The 7,369-nt window shown below is 41.5% G+C and overlaps 1 long non-coding RNA gene across 1 annotated transcript; it reads right to left on the bottom strand.

The window, feature by feature from the left end:
• Positions 1-517: 517 nt before the first annotated feature.
• Positions 518-1,288, bottom strand: LOC139932375 (uncharacterized). Its single transcript, XR_011785545.2, has 3 exons — positions 1,206-1,288; positions 1,014-1,085; positions 518-794 (listed from the first exon to the last, which is right to left on the bottom strand). It is a non-coding gene; the product is annotated as an uncharacterized LOC139932375 (long non-coding RNA).
• Positions 1,289-7,369: the final 6,081 nt, after the last annotated feature.

Raw genomic sequence — 7,369 nt, 5'->3', positions numbered from 1 at the left:
CCACAGCGAGCAAAGCTGTCACCTTTTGATGACATCACAGGGTCAAAGCTCATGCTGCATTCACGTCATATGGGAAAGACCGTAGATACGAGCTTGCTGCTTGAAAATACCGTTCACGACAGCTTTCAGGTGGGAAATAAACTCGGGAACTCTTGGTTTCACTTTGAATAAAATATACTAAAAGGACAATTTTCTTACAACAATGAAGAATTATTATAAACTAAACGAACAAATGGATCAAAACTCAGAACACAGCGACTTGTTGAATTTTGGATTGCTGTCTGGTTTGCTGCAAATCGTGAACTCAAGCGGATCGTGTGTGTTGAGAGTGAAAAAGCCAACGGGGAGCGAGCGAAGTCTACGTGGCGTCTGGACGGCTTCAAGCGAGTTCACGCGCGCAAACACTTCGAAGTCGACGCTTTAAACCGTCAAAAGGCTCGTTCCGACAGATATTCCCACAGGACCTGAACGCAGCATGAAGAGTTCAGTGCGGGCGGAGGAGGAATAAACGGAGGCGGTGAGCTGTTACGTGACGTTAACGGTAAAAATTAACGGTGCTTTTGTTTTCGTTTTTTCATGATCGCAAAAAAGTCACAAAGAGTCGATTCGCTCCCTCGCGTCGCTTCTTCCCTCTGGGCGTAAACAGGAGGGAGGAGGGGGGTCCGGGGGGGAGAGGAGGTGCATTATGGGTACTGTAGTTTGACCGGAGCCTGTCAGGACTGTCTATTCTGTGCGGATGGACTCTATGAGATGGCCTTGGCCTCGGGTAAGAAGGCTTCCCAGTACTTTATCAGCTGTGGAGGAGAGAGAGAGAGAAAGATGGTTACTTTTCATTACTGAGCTTTATATTTCTATCACAAGCCTGTTTTTCTAGTTCATTTGTATATAAATGTAAAAAAAATAAATAAATAAATAAAATAAACTCATATGATTCAGTTAACCAAACTGATTTAACAGCAGCCACCTGAAATGTAAATGTCATTATTTATCATAGGAAGGTGAATCCATGTTACCTGCTGTTGTGTCTGGACCAGCGACTCCAGGTATTTGATAATGACTGTTTTAAAGTCCTTCACTCTCTCTTTCTGTTAAGAAAAACACAAAAATTAGACTCAATCTATTTTTATTTGTACATTCATTTAATCAATCACTCATCCAGCCATCCATCCATCCAATCATTCCTACATTCATCCCGTCATACTGACCTCAAACCTGCTGACTTCCTTGCGGATGGTTTTGGAGATCTGCTCAAAGTCTCTCTCTCCCTGCTGGACCTTCCCCTCCAGCTGCAACACACACACACACACACACACACACACACACAGACACACACACCGTTTACACTCTGTAGGGAATCCACATTAACACAGTGGTTTGGTTTTGCATCCCCACTTCAGACGAGCAAACCATTTAGAGTCGTTCTGAAGTGTCGATATTTGAGATCTGGGAGCGTCTCTCATCTTGGAGATAAATCAGACCAGATTGATGAGGCTCTGTACAAAAACAGAAGGGGAGCAGCGCTGCTTTGGGTTCAACAGCTGAGTAACGCATGGGAAGTCTCTGTAAATATACTAGAAGATCAACAGTAACACCAAGCTGTCCAAGCCCCTCTGTCTTACTGCAAAACGACAAAGTGAAGAAGCAAGAACAGATTCAGTATAGTGACACGTGTAGTAAAACATCCCAGTGCTGTTAGACTGTATATCAGCCTGCTGTCCAATCAAATCACTCGAGCGGAACTAACTGTTGTGTGATGGATCTTAAATTTATAAAGACTTCCCATGCGTTGTCTATGTGGTTCTGTGTGAAGAGTTGTTGATTTAAATGTAGATTTGTGTCCAGGAGGGATGCAAAACCAGACCGAGCCGAGAGCCGAGAGCCGAGACCAGACGAGACGCTCCGGAGCTCGTTCACTTTCAATCCAATTCAACTTTCAGTAAAGACTTCTCTCGCTGAAATTATGATTTTATAATCTTCAATATAGGAAATAATCTGGTTCAGTTGTGTTTTTGGGAAGCAGGGAGGCCTGGTGGTTCAGGTTCACCCCCCCATCCTGCTGAAGTGTCCCTGAGCAAGACACTGAACCCTACCAGCTCCACACCCTGACCTCTGACCCCTGCCCTCTGGGCAACACAGAAGAGTATTTCTATGGAGAGAGATCAGTGGCAGCAGAGATCGTATCTGAACTGCATGAAGTTGAGTCTGTCCTGCTCATATTGAACCACTGGACTCAAAAAATGAATCTGTTGAATAAATTATTTGAAAATTAAATTTGGAAAGCAAAATTTGTACATGAACACAATGGCTTGAAATTGAACAATTGTAATGATGATGATGTTTCAGAGGGAAAAGTTTAAAATTGAAAACTTATAGTTAAAATTTAAATGCAGCAATAATCACATTCAATTTCAAGTCATTGTATGTATTCAATACATTTTAATTATGCCTTACAAATTAAATTTTTTAATTCATGTATTCAACAAACTTATTTTTTTAATTCAATACTTGAATATGGGCATGACAACTTCAAATTTACACAGTTTAAATACAATCTCTGCTGATACTAACCTCATTCCCTACAGAGATAAAAAATGTATGACTCTTTATTATCATCAGTTCAGCTGAATTGTATTGAAAGTGGACCGGCTCCTGTCCGGACGCAGCGACAGACTCTCTGAATGAGAACAGAGAGTAGGGATGGGAACCAGCTTCACTGACCCTCAACCTTAAATAAAGATCCTAAGAGTCCAAAGGCATCAAAAGTAGACAGAAGTGAGAGTTGTTCAACACTCGAGCAGCCAGGCGACGTCAAGTGCTTTCAGAACGTCCCTCCACTTTCTGTACAAACCAGCGTTTGAAATTTCTAAATCCTGCGAGGAAACAGCAGTAATAATTATATTTCCCCCTTCAGACGGCGGCCTGTTGGTCTCAAAGCCTCAAACTCCACTGGACTTCCTCCTGTTCGCTCTGCATGCAGCTCATGTGCAACAAAACCAACCAATAAGGGCTAAATTTCCCTCCAGTAAGTTCATGTAATTTGTAAAATAAGATGATTGTTTACCTATAAATGAGGCAGGAGAATGAGTGCTTTGTCCTGGTGACTCTGCACTGTGCGCAGATTGCATTTTAGCTATTAAGAATTTAGCATTTCGTAACCGTTCCCATCCCTACCAGCAACTGGGTGAACACTCACACTGATGTCTGTGGTTTAGATGATGAGTATTAATTGAAGTTATTGCTAATTACTGAACTGAAACACCAGCACCACCTCCTAGTTAAATGGGTTTAAAAGGCTCAGGTAACGACGGCCTTTAATGAGCTAGTTACATGAACAAGACTAGCACAGCTAAGACGAGTCGTGTTGATGAAAATACACACAGCAGTCCTGAGTCTGACTGGATGACATCATCTGTCACATGAAGAGGTTTGTCCGTTTTATTTATTTTTTACTTTAAGTTGAAATTTTGACCCAAGGTGAAGAGTAAGAACTTTGACGTTTAGACACTTTAGAGCTTTTAGGAATTTATTTTCAAAAGCAAAACTCAAAGTGGATTTTAACAAACAAATTCATGTGACTGTTTGGCAGCGGGAATGCAACACAACGTGATAAAACAGATGATATGTGCAGTGATGTTACTCTATAGAAAAATGATAAAATGAAAGCTAAAAAGGTGAGGCAAATAAAATGTGCTGATGGACAGACAGGCAGACAGACAGACAGACAGAGAGACAGACAGAGAGACAGACAGACAGAGAGACAGACAGGCAGACAGACAGACAGAGAGACAGACAGACAGAGAGACAGACAGGCAGACAGACAGACAGACAGACAGACAGAGAGAGACAGACAGACAGACAGAGACAGACAGAGAGACAGAGAGACAGACAGGGACAGACAGACAGAGAGAGAGACAGACAGACAGACAGACAGACAGACAGACAGAGAGACAGACAGGGACAGACAGACAGAGAGAGAGACAGAGAGAGACAGACAGACAGGCAGACAGACAGAGAGAGAGACAGACAGACAGACAGACAGACAGAGAGAGAGACAGAGAGAGACAGACAGACAGACAGACAGACAGACAGACAGACAGAGAGACAGACAGAGAGAGAGACAGACAGACAGACAGACAGACAGACAGACAGACAGACAGAGAGAGAGACAGAGAGAGACAGACAGACAGGCAGACAGACAGAGAGAGAGACAGACAGACAGACAGACAGACAGACAGACAGAGCAGGTCCTACCTCCTCAATCTCCTGGTTGAAGGCATGGCAGGGAAAATGCAACAAAATTTAAGAGGCTGGAAAAATGCTTGAAGCTTCAAAATCATAGAGAAAGATCCAGAAACATGAAGAACAACTGAGGCAGAAACCAGTTAAAGGAAAAATCCACCATCAACCCTGAAACACTGTTTAGAACAACAGATGCTAGAATCTACTCTGCATCCCTGGCTCCATTCAGTAGTTTGTTGTGTTTCTCTTCCTGGTGGATAACCGGCCAATCGTAGACGAGGTGACGTCACCTCCAGATGTTTCCAGCAGCTACAGTGGAGTTTGATATGAGAAAATGTTTCAGGATGTAAAACATCAGCGGTAAACGTCAGGTTTTGGTGTCAGTCCCTCAGAATCAAAGAGCGAGGGCTTCTTTCTAGAGCCGCCATTTTGCACTAAGAGACGTTCAACAATCATACAGGGAGGAATCCATCGTAGAAGAGGAGAGAGACCAGTTTCTCCACCACAGGAGCAGGAGAGAGACCAGAATGCACTGCAGCAGAGAGACAGGCTGGGGTTTGAGGAAGGGGGAGTGGCCTCGATCATAGACACGCCCCAATGTAAACAAACTAGTTGGCTTGCCAGCTATATTTCTACGTCGATACGCCCGGCTTTGATTTAAAGCAACAAGTTCACGCCCCTTCTCTGGAGGTCGTTGAAAGGCATTGTGGGAAACGTAGGAAATCACTAACTGCAGTAGAAGCAGACGAGGCAGGAAAGTGGGTTCACTAAAAAATAATCACAAAATAACTTTTACCGAGCATCACAGACTGAACAGTGTCAGAGGATCTGAAGGTGGATTTTTCCTTTAACAGAGGAACGTCTTCTCTGAAGTCTGAACTTCCAGAGTGAAGCTGAAGCAGAGGAGCAGCGTTCAGACTGAGAGGAACATCAACAAGTCAGCTTCCTCTCCTCCACAGCGACCAGGGAACTCAGCTGATGATTGGACGCTCAACAAGCTGAACTTTTCACTATCATCGACCGTCAACAGCCAATCGGATGTCTGCTTCCTCGTTTCCCTACTGATGTGATTTAGTTTCATGAGCAATAGTTCAAAATGGAGTCGTTCAAAGCTTCAGTTCTCTACAGTTTTAAGAAACTAAGCTGGAGAACAGCTGATCCATCGTCGGGTCGATGGAAAGTTCTAGAGCTGAACAATTGATCAAAAAAAATAAATAAATAGAAATCGCAATATGAACTTCTGCAATTTCCAAATCGCAGAGGCTGCAATTAATTGCTTAAAAGAGATGAGGCGGATTTCCAAACTGGATTTGTGAACAAGGAGTTTTAGAGCTGCAGGTATCTTTGGTCCGTGAATCAAAACCTTTCATCAGATTCAAACTCACTAAATCTGCACACTCACATCTAGCTTTTCTTGTCATAAATTTTCTAAAAAAATACAGTCCTGTGCAAAAGTCTTAGGCACCCAAGAGTTTTTATATAAATTGTGTCTCAGATGTTTATTCATCTTCATTTGTTTTCTGCATTAGTGTGTCAGTAGACTGCTCTTTATAGCACATTTTTTGAGATTTAGAAACTTTTCATTTAATTATTTGCTTTACTTTTTTTCTTTTACATGTGTCTAAGACTTTAGCACAGTACTGTATACGATAGAAATAACTTGTGATGATATGAATTGCAGTTTAAATCGCAATTGCAATATTCGGTCAAATAATCGCAATTCGATTTTCCGTCAATATCTTTCAGCTCTAGTAGTTCTGAACTTGTTTCCAGTTCCTCAGAGCAGAGCGACTCGTCAGGTTTCTCTCAGTGTGAACAGACCGAGTCATGGAGGAACAACATGCAGCTCTTCACTGGAACTGCTGCTTATAATATAACACATTACAGGTTATCATAAGAGATCACAGCTCTCACCTGGATGATATCTATTTCTACCTGTTTAGACTTTCTTTATTCCATTCTAACTCATGTGAAGCTTTTTCCCTCCTTCAAAACACTCGATATTCTCTTTTTCTGCATATTGTATAGAAAACAGACCTGTTCCCTATATTTCTACTTTTTAATGTTTTAACACACTACTATTTTTAAATATTCTGTTGTGTTATGTTTTATGTGACGACAGGAGAAACCCACCAAGTTGAATTATTGTCTGTGCAAACTTTCTCTGTCATTAAAACTGATTCTGGTTCAGCTGCTCGGCGTCTGGAATATTTTGTTCGCTTGGTGCAGATTGTGACTGAAAAATTATATTTGTGAAAAATGCGATTGCACTTTTAAAATGATGCTGTGAAACTATTGATAAGGGATTGAAAAATGGCATTCAGGACACAGTGACAGACAAAAATAATATTTGGGAAACAGCAACAGATTCAGATTCAGACAGCAGGAATTCATTTTTGACGCTGAGTGTAAAACAGACTGAAAAATAACAGTCTGGATTTACTGAAAGCGACTGGAGGAAAAATATACTGTTACTGTTTTAATCCATTTGTTGTTTTAATTCATCTCTTTTATGTGAAGCACTTTGAGTTGCATTCTATTTATGAATGGTGCTACAAAAATAAAGCTATCCATTTATGCTTTTACCAGCAATTTTATCAGCTACTTTTCTCTTAGGTTTGGTGTTTTTTTATTTTATTGTTTATTGTGTTGTATGGTTGATTGTTTTACTGAACAAACTGTTTTTTTTAATCTTTTACTGTAAAACACTTTGTAACTTCGTTTTGAACGGTGCTGCACAAATAAAGTGTATTATTATTATTATTTTATAGAATCTGGCTTGACAGATTGACAGCAGGAATTAATTTTAGACGCTGAGTGTTGCTGCTGCACAAACGACAGTAAAACTACTGAAACTGACTGAAACACAAGAGTCTGGATTCACTGAAAGCGACTGGAATAAAAATGTGTTTTTAAGTACCAGCAGTAAACTGTCCTGTTAGACTCTGCCTGACAGCAGAGCTCGGGTCAGACTGGGTGCAGTTCCCGCTCTGCGCCTACAGGGGGCGCTGTGGGCTCAAGATCTGACAGACAGGAGCAGAGGAGCCAGACTGCAGTTGAGGACAGGAAGTAGATCACAGAACCTTCATCTGACTGGAGTTAGCAGTCAGATGTGATGTTTTATAGTGAG

The sequence above is a fragment of the Centroberyx gerrardi genome, unplaced genomic scaffold (genome assembly GCF_048128805.1).
Source record: "Centroberyx gerrardi isolate f3 unplaced genomic scaffold, fCenGer3.hap1.cur.20231027 Scaffold_175, whole genome shotgun sequence".
NCBI classification, from domain to species: domain Eukaryota; kingdom Metazoa; phylum Chordata; class Actinopteri; order Beryciformes; family Berycidae; genus Centroberyx; species Centroberyx gerrardi.
The sequence above is the reverse complement of the archived record's forward strand: the minus strand, read 5'-3'. Positions and strand labels throughout refer to the sequence as shown.